This window comes from Thalassophryne amazonica, chromosome 8 (assembly GCF_902500255.1).
Source record: "Thalassophryne amazonica chromosome 8, fThaAma1.1, whole genome shotgun sequence".
Lineage (NCBI taxonomy): Eukaryota > Metazoa > Chordata > Actinopteri > Batrachoidiformes > Batrachoididae > Thalassophryne > Thalassophryne amazonica.
This window is the reverse complement of record NC_047110.1, coordinates 113524547-113541942: the sequence shown is the minus strand read 5'-3', so window position 1 is coordinate 113541942 and position 17396 is coordinate 113524547.

Sequence of the window (17396 nt, the reverse complement as noted above, 5' to 3'; positions counted from 1 at the left end):
AGCTCTCTCTCACTCTCTCTCTCATATATACGAGGTCTGTCAATAAAGTAACGGTCCTTTTTATTTTTTTCAAAAACCATATGGATTTCATTCATATGTTTTTACGTCAGACATGCTTGAACCCTCGTGCGCATGCGTGAGTTTTTCCACGCCTGTCGGTGACGTCATTCGTCTGTGAGCACTCCTTGTGGGAGGAGTCGTCCAGCCCCTCGTCGGAATTCCTTTGTCTGAGAAGTTGCTGAGAGACTGGCGCGTTGTTTGATCAAAATTTTTTCTAAACCTGTGAGACACATCGAAGTGGACACGGTTCGAAAAATTAAGCTGGTTTTCAGTGAAAATTTTAACGGCTGATGAGAGATTTTGAGGTGATTCTGTCGCTTAAGGACTTCCCACGGTGCGAGACGTCGCTCAGCGCTCTCAGCCGCCGTCGTCAGCCTGTTTCAAGCTGAAAACCTCCACATTTCAGGCTCTATTGATCCAGGACGTCGTGAGAGAACAGAGAAGTTTCAGAAGAAGTCGGTGTCAGCATTTTATCCGGATATTCCACTGTTAAAGGAGATTTTTTTAATGAAAGACGTGCGGGCGGATTGCAGCGTCGGGACGCAGCCACCGCGACGCTCCGCCACAGGAAAAACACCTCTGTTGAAAGCCTTAAGGACAAGTTGGAACATGTCCTGCTGTTAAACAATTTCTCATATACTCACTCCACTGAAAGCCATCAAAAGCCGCCTGGATTTACAAATGGTTATCACAACGGAGGTGTTTTTCCTGTGCCGCCGCACCGCGTCGGTTGCGTCCCGACGCGCGGACCCGTCCGCACGTCTTTCATTAAAAAAATCTCCTTTAACAGTGGAATATCCGGATAAATGCTGAAACCGACTCTTCTGAAACTTCTCTGTTCTCTCACGACGTCCTGGATCAATAGAGCCTGAAATGTGGAGGTTTCAGCTTGAACAGGCTGACGACGGCGGCTGAGAGCACTGAGCGACCGTCTCGCACTGTGGGAAGTCCTTAAAGAGACAGAATCACCTCAAAATCTCTCATCAGCCGTTAAAATTTTCACTGAAAACCAGCTTAATTTTTCGAACCATGTCCACTTCGATGTGTCTCACAGGTTTAGAAAAAATTTTGATCAAACAACGCGCCAGTCTCTCAGCAACTTCTCAGACAAAGGAATTCCGACGAGGGGCTGGACGACTCCTCCCACAAGGAGTGCTCACAGGCGAATGACGTCACCGACAGGCGTGGAAAAACTCACGCATGCGCACGAGGGTTCAAGCATGTCTGACGTAAAAACATATGAATGAAATCCATATAGTTTTTGAAAAAAATAAAAAGGACCGTTGCTTTATTGACAGCCCTCATACACTCAACAAAAATATAAACGCAACACTTTTGGTTTTGCTCCCATTTTGTATGAGATGAACTCAAAGATCTAAAACTTTTTCCACATACACAATATCACCATTTCCCTCAAATATTGTTTATATTTTTGTTGAGTGTATATATATATATATATATATATATATATATATATATAAAATAAAAGCCAAGTGGCCTGTGTGTGCGCATGCGTGTGCGTGTGTCTGGCTTCGATCATGGAGAAAACAGGGAGAGCTGACAGTTGCTGTTTGGTATGTTAATGTATTTTGGATCAAGGATGAACACATCAAAAACAGAAAGTTGATAGGACAAATATTTTTTGAGAAATTAGTCATTTTAGCTAACCAGTAAACAATGGACATTGTGCGGCAATGCACCATGGGAGTTTGTGGTTTTAAATGTTGTTTTTGGGGTTCATGTTAGTTTAACAGTGTTGTTAGTGTTATTGATTTATTGTTCTTGTAGTTCAATTGGTTTAGTCAGTTCAGTTAACTGTCATGTTGCTGTTACCATGAGTGAAATTTGTTTTGCTTTTAACGTCTTCCACCATGTCTCTGTCAAATTAAAAGCACCTGCTTACAGCAGAATGCAGAAAAGACAAAGAGAGCTGCGTGCATGCATGCGTGTTTGCAATTTTGATCACTCACAAACTGGGGAGAGCTGCCGTTTCCTGTGTGGTATGTTTGTGTATTTTGGGTCAAGGATGAACAGCGGCAAAACCGAACGTTGAGAGGACTAATATTTTTAGAGAAGCTACATATATTAGCTAACAACACTGAACAATGGAAGTTGATAATTACATTCTGAATTCACATGCCAATCCAGCAGCAGGCAGTAAATCATCTACAACCCCAATTCCAATGAAGCTGGGACGTTGTGTAAAATGTAAATAAAAACAGAATAAAATGATTTTAAATCCTCTTCAACCTATATTCAATTGAATGCACCACAAAGACAAGATATTTAATGTTCAAACTGATAAACTTTATTGTTTTTCTGCAAATATTTGCTCATTTTGAAATGGATGCCTGCAACGCGTTTCAAAAAAGCTGGGACAGTGGTATGTTTCCCACTGTGTTACATCACCTTTCCTTCTCACAACACTCAATAAGCGTTTGGGAACTGAGGACACTAATTGTTGAAGCTTTGTAGGTGGAATTCTTTCCCATTCTTGTTTGATGTACGACTTCAGTTGTTCAACAGTCCGGGGTCTCCGTTGTTGTATTTTGCATTTCATAATGCACCACACATTTTCAATGGGCGACAGGTCTGGACTGCAGGCAGGCCAGTCTAGTACCCGCACTCCTTTACTACAAAGCCACACTGTTGTAACACGTGCAGAATGTGGCTTGGCATTGTCTTGCCGAAATAAGCAGGGACGTCCCTGAAAAAGACGTTGCTTGGATGGCAGCATGTGTTGCTCCAAAACCTGGATGCACTTTGCGTCTATCCATTTCAAATGAGTTCAGGCCCAGAGAAGGCGGCAGCGTTTCTGGATGTTGTAGATGTAGTGACGAACTGTGTTAACTGACAAGTGTTCCTGAGGCCACGCGGTAAGATCCTTTACATAATGATGTCGGTGCAGTGCCGCCTGAGGGATCGAAGGTCATGGGCATTCAATGTTGGTTTTCAGCCTTGCTGCTTACCTGTAGAAAGTTCTCCAGATTCTCTGAATCTTCTGATTATATTATGGACTGTAGATGATGGAATCCCTAAATTCCTTGCAATTGAACGTTGAGAAACATTGTTCTTAAACTGTTGGACTATTTTTTTACGCAATGTTCACAAAGTGGTGATCCTCGCCCCATCTTTGCTTGTGAATGGCTGAGCCTTTTGGGGATGCTCCTTTTATACCCAATCTTGATACTCACCTGTTTCCAATTAACCTGTTCACCTGTGGAATGTTCTCAAACCTAAACCTACTTCTCGGCATCTTATATATGCTACTCTGGAACCACCCCTAAACCCAAACAGTTCAACTGTCAACCCCACTGAGGTCCTTAGTCTGGGTCTCATTAACATAAGATCACTGTCCTCAAAATTATTGTTAACTAATGATCTAATTATTGATCATCAATTAGATATGATTGGGTTATGTGAAACCTGGCTTAAACCTACAGCTGTCCTCCCCTTAAATGAGGCCTGCCCACCAGCATATACATTTAGTCACATCCCGTGTGATGCGAAGCAAGGCGGGGGTGTTGCTCTTATTTATACATCTAGGTTTAGCTTATTAGCTGTTGGGGGTCACAAATATAACTCGTTTGAGCATCTGATTCTCTGCTCTGGTCAGCATATTATGTATTGCCAAGGTCAGAAGAATAAAAATTAGCCGTATTACTTTGTCACTGTATATAGGTCTCCTGGCCCATATTCTGAATTCTTAGATGAATTTGGTGTGTTCATCTCTAACTTGTCAACTAGTGTAGATAACATTCTGATTGTTGGTGACTTTAACATTCATATAAATAAGCCTTCTGATCCTCTCTGCAAATCATTTATGGAAATTGTGGATGCATTAGGATTTCGCCAATGCATTCGGGACTCGACGCACATTAGTGGAAATACCATGGATTTGGTTCTCACACGTGGTATTGCTGTCACAAATATTGACATCATGCCTCTTACATCAGTGGTCTCTGTTCACTCACTTATTAAGTTTACAGTTTCGCTGCCGTGTTTAGTGCATGGGTTAAAGTTCTCTGTCACCATGATGGATTTCCGTCATTTGGAAAATTTAACCACACATACGCGTGCGCATGTGGTGTCATGCGTGTTTTGGGGCCGAAATATGATAGTCTCACTGTCAAAGCAACTGTCTGCGCTAATCAAAGCAGCAGCAATGTCAGAGTGTATGGCGCCGCACCATGGAGGAAGGGACTGTGTGAATTTCACTCCTCTTCGCTCTGTTTACTGCTTGCCATGAGCCACAGTCTTTCTCCTCCCTGTCTTTGTAGAGCAGGGAGTGGCTTTGCTTTGAACCAATGAAGCAATAATACAACAAACCATCACTGTTTCGATGGTTTGTTGTATTATTTCACTTTATCTTAATTTTCCCCTGCTAAAACCCTAAACAGCACATGTCTGTGAGTAATATTTACCTTTTTCATATTAAACCGACCTGTTATGGTCTTCTAAAACAGTTGATGGATGTATGTTATAAATTAAAAACGGGACCGATGCTAACGCGTTATCATGTCTATGGGGTTTTCAGTGTTAAAGTTAGCATTAAGCTGTTCGCATCTCAGCACAGTTTGTGCATTTGTTTTCTGTATAATAAATACGAGTAATTAATGGCTTAGCGTTTGTTGTCGTAAAAGAGTCAAATGCATTACGGATTGTAATGTTTTTATTTATATATTATTAATAATAATAGCAACAACAACAAAAGTAATAACTAATTTTGCTACAATACAATTTTAGAGAAACAGACAAAAAGAACCTGATAAAACAAAACAACAAAAAAGGTAAAACCATCTAATAATGAACATAAGTGTTTCCTGTGAACACCTAGTGACTCTTAAACCTCCACTTCATCCCTGTTTTATTTAAGTTTAATGACAATTTGTTTTGGTCAAACCATATCTAAGATGCGTTTTTACACAAGAAAAAAATAAAATGCCGTAAACTGCACATTTGTGTCTTTTTTCATGAAAAGAACTTATTAAAGATCACATATTCAACTTTAGTCAGGCCTTTAAAATACTTTTGTGGACTCTTGCTGTAATATGTTGTCAGTGGTTGAGATAGTTGCTGTAGGCATCTAAACCTGATAGAAATCTCTTTGTGGTGTGTCGGTGATGTATGTACGTGTAAAATAAATCAAAACGCTACTCCAGGTATGTTTTTGATGAGAACATAACATAACTTTGTTACAAACTCAAATGTTGATGTTGCGTGACAAAGGTCTTTTAATAATAACTCACTTCAAGAAATAATGGCAAAACTCACATGTAAGTAAAAAAACAAACAAACAACAAAAAAATGGTTAATCGATTACTAAAATAAAAGTTAGTTGCAGCCTTCGTTTGTTTTACAAGTGAGAGCATTTTACCCATTAAATGTGAATAAGTCAGTTTTTAGTTTCTCAGTGCGCATGTGTTTTCAAAACTGGTGACAGTGTTACTTTGTGCACAGCAGAACAACGCTGTCAGTTGCTTTAGGCCCTAATTTTGTATTTTATTGACTGTACAGTGACACAGCACCTATTTGGTGCATTTACCACAATAGAACAGATCAAAATACTACAGAGACAAAGAATTTTTACTTGACAGTTTGAAGTGCGTTTTCTTTGTTTCAGAGGGCTTCATACCTGTTAAAATTCAAGTTTTACATTCTTTTTATGCTTTGTCTGTCTCTCCTTCGAGGCTATTTAGAATACATTTGTATGCTGTATAATGTGTTTATTATATTTATTGAGAAAAAACTGTGTGTGCCCCCACTACACCACATTTTAGGGAATTGCTGGCATTGATTTTTGCCAGGAAAAAATTTCAGTCAGATGAAAATTTATTGCTTTAACCCATGGTTTAGTGGAACAACAATCTTATTTATTGCTACGATGACACATCAACTCCTCAACTAAGACTGAACTCGATGCTAGACTGCCTGATGTCTTAGCTTCACATTTGACAAATACCCAGTCAGTAGACAGACTTGTGGACAGTTTAAACTCAGCGCTCATAACTACACTTGACATGATTGCGCCAACCACATCCCCCAAAACACAGTCACCGTGGTTCAGTGATTACCTGCGTGACCTCAAGCATAAGGCCAGAGGTCTAGAACTGAAATGGCATAGTTCAAAATTAGAAGTATTCCACCTTGCGTGGCGTGATGCTATCTTACACTATAAGCATGCATGACTGGCTACAAAGCGGACTTACTACTCTGATTTGATCAACAAAAACAAGCATAACTCAAAGTTTTTGTTCAACACGGTGGCAACACTTATTCATGGACAACCACCTGTAGTTCGCTCTCCTTTTACAGTGCAAGATTTCCTGGACTACTTTGAGAAGAAAATAGAAGACATCAGGTTAAACATATCCCAGCATGCCTTAACCCAGCCACTACACCCTGCTATTGAGGTGGGCACCATTACTGAGGTATTACCTAAATTTACAGAATTTGATAGTATCTCACTAGGCATGCTGTCAAAACTCGTAACGTCAACAAAAAGCACAACCTGTTTATTTGATCCTATACCAACAAAACTGTTTAAGGACCTGTGGCCCACTCTTAGGCCGACTGTGCTGGAAATGATTAATCTTTCTTTAACTTCTGGATCTGTTCCTAAATGTTTCAAATCTGCAGTGATTAAACCATCCATCCATCCATCCATCCATTTTCTTCCGCTTTATCCGGAGTCGGGTTGCAGGGGCAGCAGCTCAAGCAAAGCCGCCCAGACCTCCTGATCCACACACACCTCCCCCAGCTCCTCCGGGGGAACCCCAAGGCGTTCCCAAGCCAGCCGAGAGATGTAGTCCCTCCAGCGTGTCCTGGGTCTTCCCCGGGGCCTCCTCCCAGTGGGACGTGCCTGGAACACCTCTCCAGCATGGCGTCCAGGGGGCATCCGGAAAAGATGCCCGAGCCACCTCAACCGACTCCTTTCGATGTGGAGGAGCAGCGGCTCGACTCCGAGCTTCTCTTGAGTGACCGAGCTCCTCACCCTATCGCTAAAGGAGCGCCCAGCCACCCTGCGGAGGAAACTCATCTCGCGATCTCGTTCTTTCGGTCATGAGCCAAATCTCATGACCATAGGTGAGGATCGGAACGTAGATCGATCGGTAAATCGAGAGCTTTGCCCCCCTACTCAGCTCTCTCTTCATCACGACGGTCCGATACAGCGACTGCATCACTGCAGATGCTGCACCGATCCGTCTATCGATCTCACGCTCCATCTGTCCCACACTCATGAACAAGACCCCGAGAAACTTAAACTCCTCCACTTGAGGCAAGGACACTCCACCAACCTGAAGAGGGCAAAGCACCTTTTTCCGGTCAAGAACCATGGCCTCGGATTTGGAGGTGCTCATTTTCATCCCGGACGCTTCACACTCGGCTGCAAACTGCCCCAGTGCACACTGAAGGTCCTGATTTGATGAAGCCAACAGAACCACATCGTCTGCAAACAGCAGAGACGAGATTCTGTGGTTCCCAAACCAGACCCCCTCTACACCCTGGTTGCACCTAGAAATTCTGTCCATAAAAATAATGAACAGACCCGGCGACAAAGGGCAGCCCTGGTGGAGGCCAACGTGCACTGGAAACAGGTTTGACTTACTACCGGCAATATGAACCAAGCTCCTGCTGCGGTCGTACAGGGACCGGATAGCCCTTAGCAAAGGACCCTGGACCCCGTACTCCCGGAGCACTCCCCACAGGGTGCCCTGAGGGACACGGTCGAACGCCTTCTCCAGATCCACAAAACACATGTGGACTGGTTGGGCAAACTCCCATGAACCCGCGAGCACCCGATGGAGCGTGTAGAGCTGGTCCAGTGTGCCGCGACCAGGACGAAAACCACACTGCTCCTCCTGAATCTGAGGTTCGACCATCGGTCGAATTCTCCTCTCCAGTACTCTGGAATAGACCTTACTGGGGAGGCTGAGGAGTGTGATCCCCCTATAGTTGGAACACACCCTCCGGTCCCCCTTCTTAAACAGAGGGATCACCACCCCGGTCTGCCAATCCAGAGGCACTGTCCCCGATCGCCATGCGATGTTGCAGAGGCGTGTCAGCCAAGACAGCCCCACAACATCCAGAGACTTAAGGTACTCAGGACGGATTTCATCCACCCCAGGAGCCTTGCCACCGAGGAGTTTTCTAACCACCTCGGTGACTTCGGCCTGGGTAATGGATGAGTCCGTCTCCGAGTCCCCAGTCTCTGCTTCCTCTTCGGAAGACGTGACAATGGGATTGAGGAGATCCTCGAAGTACTCCTTCCACCGCCGACAACATCCCCAGTCAGGGTCAACAGCTCCCCACCCGCACCGTAAACAGTGCTGGTGGAGAGCTGCTTCCGCAGGCGTCGGACGGTTTGCGAGAATCTCTTCGAGGCCGACTGATAGTGCTCCTCCATAGCCTCCCCGAACTCCTCCCAGACCCGAGTTTTTGCCTCTGTGACCACACGGGCTGCGGCACGCTTGGCCTGCCGGTACCTGTCAGCTGTCTCTGGGGTCCCACCTACCAACAAAGATAAGTAGGACTCCTTCTTCAGCTTTCGTAAGTAATGAGTAAACCATTACTTAAGAAATCCAATCTTGATCCTAGTGTATTGAAAAATGATAGGCCAATATCAAATCTATCATTTTGCTCTAAAATTCTAGAAAAAGTGGTGTCACGGCAGCTCGTAGACTATCTTACTGAGAATAATCTCTTTGAGCCACTGCAGTCTACTTTTAGAAAATATCATTCCACACTAAAGTGGTGAATGATCTTCTGCTTACAATGGATTCAGACACCACTATGGTTCTGTTGCTGTTAGATCTCAGTGCTGCATTTGATACAGTGGATCTTCATATTCTACTTGATAGGCTGGAAAATCATTTTGGGATTACTGGGAGTGCCCTTGCATGGTTGACGTCATACTTGACCAGTCGTTCTCACTGTGTTCTGTACAGTAACTCTACCTCTAACCTTAGTGACATGAAATTTGGGGTTCCACAGGGGTCCGTCTTAGGCCCCCTGCTTTTCTCCCTTTATATAGCACCCATTGGGCACGCATTGCGGCATTTTGGGATTACCTTTCACTGCTATGCAGATGATACTCAGTTATACATGCCGATAATTGCTGGTAATCTTGTTCACATAAAATCTTTAGAAGATTGCCTTGCATCAGTGAGAAGCTGGATTTCTAGAAACATCCTACTTTTAAACTGAGACTGAAATGATGGTTCTTGGTCCAGTGAGACATCTGCATCAATTTGACCAGTTAATGCTTAGCCTAGACTCATGTGTCATACATCACACTGACAAAGTGAGGAACCTTGGGGTAATTTTTGATCCTACATTGTCCTTTGACCTCCACATTAGCGATATTACTAGGACTGCTTTCTTCCATCTGTGAAATATAGTGAAGATTCATCCCATCCTGTCTATGGCTGATGCTGAGACCCTGATCCATGCATTTGTCTCTTCTTGATTGGACTACTGCGATGTTCTATTTTTTTTGGTTTACCTCAGTCCAGTATTAGGGCTCTCCAATTGGTTCAAAATGCTGCAGCCAGACTTTTGACACAAAGCAGAAAGTTTGACCACATTTGTTATGTGTCGGACGCAGCCCGGAGAACCGACCAGCGTTTGAAGGACCCAGTATAAAATAAGCAGAGCACGGTACAAAGGATAACTGAGTTTAATAAACATAACAGTGATGTGATAAATATACAAACAAATAAGTGCGCGGTCTGGCGAGGTGGTAAACGGTGCGCTCCCAGCAGCGCTAACGGTCCGGAGCCAGAACCAGTTCGGACCCAAGGACCCCGCCGACACCCCCCAGGTGGCCGCGACAAACCGAGTCTGTGAATGAAGAAATCATCTTGTGAGTCCACACTCAACACACAGAGAGAACGCTCAAAGGTGTACAAACAGCAAACACTTCCTGGCTTAATTACTAATCAGCTTCCCACCCTGCAGGCATGGAACATCCTGTTCACAAACTCACTGCAGTGGAAGCTAATTAAAAGGACTAACATAACAGCTCAATATAACAAGGTGTGAGGGACACCACATTTACTGACTGTATAAATGTTAGTCACAAAATCTAACGTACCTCAGGAAGTGTGCTGACGAGCGTGAGACCTCACCCCCTCCTCTTTCACAGACCATGCATCAAACCTGAACGTTCTCTGCATCCACTGATGATGAGATGGCTCTTGAGACGACGATCTCACCTGTCTGGTCACAAGGTCGAGTCTCTGGCAAATACACACTGTGTACTCCAGTCTTAAATGCCACCATGTTCCAATCCATGTAGATGCACCACAGCTGTGAGTCCTGACGAGCCGCAGGTGATCAGCCTCAGGTGATCAGGGTGAGGTCCTGATAAACTCAGCTACACAGCCACTCAGTCCCAAATGAAAGCCACCTGGGAGGAAAACCAAAAGACAGAAACAAAAGACACACAAAAGCCAGCCAGGCACGCCAGCCACAACAGCATTACACCCATTTTGGCATCTCTTCACTGGCTTCCTGTCCCAGTGAGATCAGATTTTAAGGTTCTGCTACTAGTCTTTAAAATTGTTCACAGACTGGCACCTCCCTACCTAGCTGACCTAATTAAACCTTACGTACCGGCCCGGGCTTTACGTTCTCAGGGTGCAGGACTACTTTGTGTCCCTAGGGTGAATAAGAAGTCTGCAGGTCACAGAGCTTTCTCTTATCGTGCCCCTGTTCTGTGGAATGATCTCCCAGCGTCGATAAAACAGTCAGATTCTGTGGAGACTTTCAAGTACAGACTTAAGAAGCACTTATTTTCCCTTTCGTATGGCTAGCATACTGGTATAGTATAGTTCTATGCTTTTTATTCTTTTAAATTAATTTTATTAGTAAACGGAGCGTGCCGCGGCCTGAACTTTACCTAAATTCTGGGTCTTTTAGTGAAGCTTAGGGCTAATGGCCGGCGATCACCTTAGTATTTCCTGTTTTTCTTGTTGTTTAATGCTGACAAATTATCCTGTATTTCTTGTCTTTCTGATGCCTGATTCTGTTTTTTTCCCTCTCTGTTTGAGGTGCAGCTCCATCCAGAGATGGGTGTGGTATTTGTGCTGGATACCCTCCTGTCCTGTGCACCAACAGCATTTCCTGTATATTCGTTTTGTGAATTGTTCTGTAATTTATGTTTGTATCATGGCCCAAGCAGAGGGTCACCCCTTTGAGTCTGGTCTGCTTGAGATTTCTTCCTCAGAGGGAGTTTTTCCTTACCACTGCTGCTCTGGGGGTTGGTAAGGTTAGACCTTACTTGTGTGAAGCGCCTTGAGGCAACTCTGGTGTGATTCACGCTATATAAATGAAAATAAACTGAAATTTGAAATTGAACAGCTGAGTCTTTGGGGATGCTCCTTTTATACCCAATCATGACACTCACCTGTTTCCAATTAACCTGTTCACCTGTGGAATGTTCCAAGCAGGTGTTCTTTGAGCATTCATCAACTTTCCCAGTCTTTTGTTGCCACTGTCCCAGCTTTTTTGAAAAGTGTTGCAGGCATCCATTTCAAAATGAGCAAATATTTGCACAAAAACAATAAATTTTTTTTGTTTGTTTTTTTTTTTAGAAATATGTTTATTGCCTTTTTCATTTTATACACAAGGTCATACTAGGAGACAATAAACAGAGATAATAGAATAAGTAACAAGATAAACAAAGCAACCAACAAGCAAACAAACAAACAAACAGTGGCCCGTACAGAATGTGACATTTTTCAGTTCAAAATACAAATGCTCGTTTAACGAATGATGAAATTTCCAGTCCCATGTATGTTATGAAAAGTTCCCAAGTTTTATGGAAGACATCATCCTTGTGGTGTAGTTGGCAGGTGAGATAGTCCAAGGAAACATAACTGAAAACAGTTTTATGCCATTGTGTCTTACTGGGAATCTGGCCTGAAATCCAATTAATAAGCAAACACTTTCTGGCACAAAAAGTAAGCATTCGGTACAGTTTCTTATGAAATTTGTCAGTAATAATAGGGTCATTTAACCCAAGCAGCAAAAACAAGGGGTTGCAGTTCAGATTGGTTGAAAATATTTTGTTCAGTTCCTGTCCGATCATCTGCCAGAAATGTTGTACCTTTGAGCACGACCAAAAACAATGAGTAAGAGTGCCAGTCTCAACTTTACACTTTAAACATAACGGGGAAGAATCAGGTTTGAATTTGTGGCGAAGATACTGAGAAATATGGGCTCTGTGGAGAATCATGAGTTGAGTCGCTCTGACTCTATTAAAGATACATAAAGTTTTTGCATTGCTCCAAGTGTCCTTCCACTCATCCTCAGAAATGACACAGTTAAGTTCCTTTTCCCACACTTCCCTTAAATGTGAGGTGTGAACTGTAGAGTACCTTTTAAGAATATTATAAAATATTCTAATGGAGCCAGGTGACTTGTTTGAAAAGATTTGCCGTTTGTGTCTGATATATATTGTTGCACAGGATCCGCAACATTCCTTCGAATAAAATCCCTCACCTGGAGATATTGATAAAAATCCTTCCAAGGAATATCAAATTTTCCTTTTAACTGATTGAAAGACATAAAAACATGTCACTCGAAAAAGTCCTTCATTTTAGATAAACCATTATGGGCCCAATTTTGAAATCTGTTATCTGCCATGCCAGGTGCAAACTCGGGATTCTTCCATAATGGTGTGAACATAGACATTATGTTTGTGCGGCCTTCTAGGCTTCTTACTGTCCGCCATGCTGTAACTGTAGAAAGAGTAATCGGATTAGAGCAAGCGAGCCTTATGGATCACATCTTTCTGAGAAACAGTAGTTTTGCTAAAACGGACATTCAGACATTGAACTTTCTATGTCCTTCGACAATGAGTTAGATTTATTATGCACCCAGTCAGCTATAATTCGTAAATGCGTGCTCAGTAGGTAATTTTTAATTTAATTTTAATTTCTGGCAAATCTAATCCTCCCTCTACTGAGGGACGGCGTAGCATGGCCATCTTGAGACATGCCTTTCTTTTAGACCAAATAAAGGAAGTAAACCAATTGTATAACTGTTTAATTGTCTTATGAGACAGCATTACCGGTACCATTTGAAGTGGGTAGAGTAACCTGGGGAGAACATTCATTTTTAGTAATGCAATTCGGCCTATCCAGGAAATGGTAAGTGTATTCCATCTCTCCAGGTCAAGCCGAATGCGGTCGAACAGAGGGGGAAAGTTTGCTTTGTACATCTGCTCAAATTTAGGGGTTACATGTATTCTCAAGTAAGCAGGGGTGGTGGCCAAGTGGTTAATGCACTTAGTTTCAGTGCAGAAGGTTCCGGGTTCAAATCCCACCCCTGCCACATTTCTCCATGTAATGTGGAGTTGCGCCAGGAAGGGCATCCGGCGTAAAACCTGTGCCAATTCAACATGCAGATCCACCTTTGATTTGCTGTGGCGACCCCAAGTGCAAACAAGGGAGCAGCCGAAGGGACTTACTTACATGTATTCCCAAGTAAGTAAAACCCTCCGGAGACCATTTGAAAGGAAAAGGTCTCACAGAAGCTTGTTGCAAATTAAAAAGGCCCAGAGGCATAGCCTCAGACTTGGTAAAATTTATCTTGTAGCCCGAAAAACTACTAAAAACATTAATTGCCTTAATAAGGCAGGGAATAGAGGTCTCTGGATTGGTCATAACAATCAAAACATCATCAGCATAAAGTGTAATTTTATGCTCCTTATCTGCAATTCGAAGACCACTAATGCTATCATTGTCTCTAATAGCCTCAGCCAAAGGTTCTAGAGCAAGACCAAAGAGCAGAGGTGACAAGGGGCACCCCTGCCTTGTTCCTCTAAATATGGCAAAGTAGGGTGAGCGCAATCCATTTGTGAGTACTGCTGAGAGAGGACTTTTATACAGGATTTTATTCCAGTTTATAAAGATTGTTCCCAAACCAAACTTATTTAGTGTGTAAAATAAGTAAGGCCACTCTATGCAGTCAAATGCCTTCTCCGCATCTAGGGAAAGCACAAGGCCGCTTTTAGAGTGATGTTGGAAGTATCGAATTATAATTAGTATACGGCGCATGTTGTTATGAGAATTCCGACCTTTTATGAATCCAGTTTGGTCCTCTTTAATTAAGAGGGGTAATACTTTCTCCAATCTGACCCCTAACACTTTATAAAGAATTTTCTGATCGACATTTAATAATGAGATGGGTCTATATGATGCACAGTCTTCAGGAATCTTGCCTTTTTTAAGAATCAAAGAAACATTTGCTTCTCTAAGAGACTGTGGTAATGTGCCTTTAGTTAGGGAGTCATTCAGCATGTTCAGCAGAGGATCAATTAATATATCATGAAATTCTTTATAAAACTCCACACTGAGTCCATCTGGACCAGGGGACTTACCAGATTGTAACTTTTTAATGGCATGAAGTACCTCTTTTTTAGAAACAGGGGCATCAAGAGCTGTTTTCTGCTCTTCTGACAGACAAGGCAGGTTCAGCGAGGAAAAGTAATCATTCATTTTCTGAGATGAGTTAGGATGTTCTTCAGGTTTATATAAATGTTCATAAAAGCTTTTAAAAGCATTATTGATGCATAAGGCATCAAAACATTGGTTGCCTTGGTTATCCACAACTGAGCCAATAGTTTGAGAGTCAGATTTTTTTTTTGTTAAGTATGCCAATGTAAGGTTTATATGTGCACAAGTATGGATGTGTATGTGTGTGTGTGAAATGTATTGTTCTTCTTGTATATTGACATGTTCATATTGTCAATTATTCATATTGTTATATCTTTGCAAGAAAATTTAATAAAAATACTGGACAAAAAAAAAAGTATGCCAAATATTTCCCTGCTTTGTCACCACTTTCATACAATTTTGCGAATCTGATCTGATTTGAAGCTTCCATTGTCAGGAGGGAGTCTAAAGCACATCGAATTGCAGATACCTATTTAATTTTCTCTGAAGAAGGCCGCACACCACATTCTCTTTCAGCACGTCTGAACTTGGATTCAAGAATTGTTTTTGTTCAGGCTGTCTTTTCCTTTTAGTTGAAGCATAGGATATAATGATACCTCGAGAAAAGGCTTTTGAAGTCTCCCACAAAAAGGATGAGTCATTAGTAGAGCTAGAATTTGTAGAATAGAAAAACCTAAACTTGTCCCTAAAGTATGAGGAAAACCTCTCATCTGACAATATAAGGGGGTTAAATTTCCAGTATCTGGTTCGAGTTAATTGGTGTGATAATTTATACTGCAAAAAAACAGCAGCGTGGTCAGAGATTATAATTGGGCCTATTGAGCAACTAAAAGAGCACAATGAAGATCTAGGGAGCAAAAAATAGTCAATCCTTGAAGATGAGTGTGAAGCACCTGAGAAAAATGTATATTCTTTTTCAGTGAGATGCTGAGCTCTCCACACGTCTGCATAATCCATGTGCTCACAAAATGCATTAACTATCTTGGCATGTGAGGAAAGTGAGGGTCCACCAGGTGGAGATTTATCTATAACAGGGCAGTTAAGATCACCTCCTATAATAATATGTTTAGTGCTGAGATTAATTATTTCAGAAAATGCAGAGAATAGAAGATGTGTTGAGTAACCAGGTGGGTTGTAGATGTTCAATATTGAAATGTCTTCTCCAGAAAGAGTTCCCTTTAAAAGTACATAACAGCCTGAATTATCTTTTATATAGTCCATACATTTGAAAGGAAGATCCTTTTGTATCAAAATAGTTACACCACGGCTCCTTGGTGTAAAAGATGAAAAAAAAGATCTGATTAAACCCCCCGTTGAAGTTTTAAATGTTCACTGTCATTTAAATGTATTTCCTGCAGTAATACTACTTGCACCCCCTCCTTTTTAAGAAAGTTCAGAACCTTTTTACGCTTTATAGGTGTATGTAAGCCCTTAACATTCCAAGTACACAATTTAAGCCCTGACATAAAGACAGTTAAAGTGCAGAATAGCAAAGCATGAGTCAGTCATCAAAGTTTGGAGCATTGCAATAATGAACACCGGGCCAAAAAAGACACACATTGAACATTTAGAACAGAAAACGGTGTACTCAGGGTACACACATAGAACAAAACGCTGGCCTCCTCCCGAACACAGAGGAAATCGAGCGAGTGGGACCTCTAGCGGTAAAAAGAAACATCAGTCCGGGAACACCGGGACGCTGGGGGGCGTGTCTGTCTTTCCCTACAGTTATTTGCTGATGTACAGCTCTGTTCTTATTAAAACTTCTCATCAGCCTTTTACTGATTCACTTACAAGAAGATGATAGTCTGAGATGTTTCACGCTGTGCTGAGCAGTTTAAGCGTCACTCGTCATCATCAAGAGCGCCTCCATTGAGCGCGTGCACGTATTGCTCAGTCTCAGCGGGGTTATTAAACACTTGGCTCGAACCACGGTACGTCACCTTCAGTTTGGCCGGGTAGATCAGCCTGTATTCTGCACCAACAGCCTGGAGACGCTTCTTCACTGTGTTGTATCCTTTCCATTTGCGGAGCAGAGCCACCGAAAAATCCTGGAAAAACATAACCACGGAGTTTCCATGTTTAACCACATGATTCTTCCTTGCAAGTTCCCGGGAAGCATCCATCACGTGTTGTTTGTCCTGGAAGTTATGAAAACGAGCGACTACTGGTCTTGGTCTCTGTTTAGGTGAGGGTTTTGGACCGAGCGCGCGGTGTGCACTCTCCAGTTTGATACGTCCATTCTTCGTTTTAATTTGCAGCACTTCGGGGAGCCAGCGCTCAAAAAAGCGTGTCGGGTCCATACATCCTCAGGCACTCCCAGAATACGGACATTCATTCTGCGCCCCCTGTTCTCCAGTTCATCCACACGCTCAGCCAAAAAGTTCACAGTCTTTTCCAAAACTTCAGCCTTGGTTTTAGCTGGGTCCACTATGTCCTCCAGTGCTGAAATCCTCTGCTCTGTATCAGTTAGCCTGTTTTCATGGCTGTCCAACGTGTCGCTGAGTTTTTTTTAACAGCTCTAATACTGGTGCAAGTTTCTCATCAACAACTTTAGTGACACTTACTGTCACTTAAAGCGCCTTGGGGCAACTGTTTGTTGTGATTTGGTGCTATATAAATAAAACTGATTGAATTGATTGACTTCGCGCACCTCACGCACCACATCATGCAGCGCAGCCTGGAGTCCAGCATCAGTCCCGGGTTCCGCACAGCATGCTGCTCTGCCACATTAGCTTCATTAACACCCTCTTCAGCCATGCTTACTTGCCGTTCGTCAGTAGTATCCAAGGTCGTATTTTTCTTCCTTGGTCGTGCTTCTTGTCTCAAAAAATAGCTGTTAATGCTCATCTTAAATAGATCTATCACCAG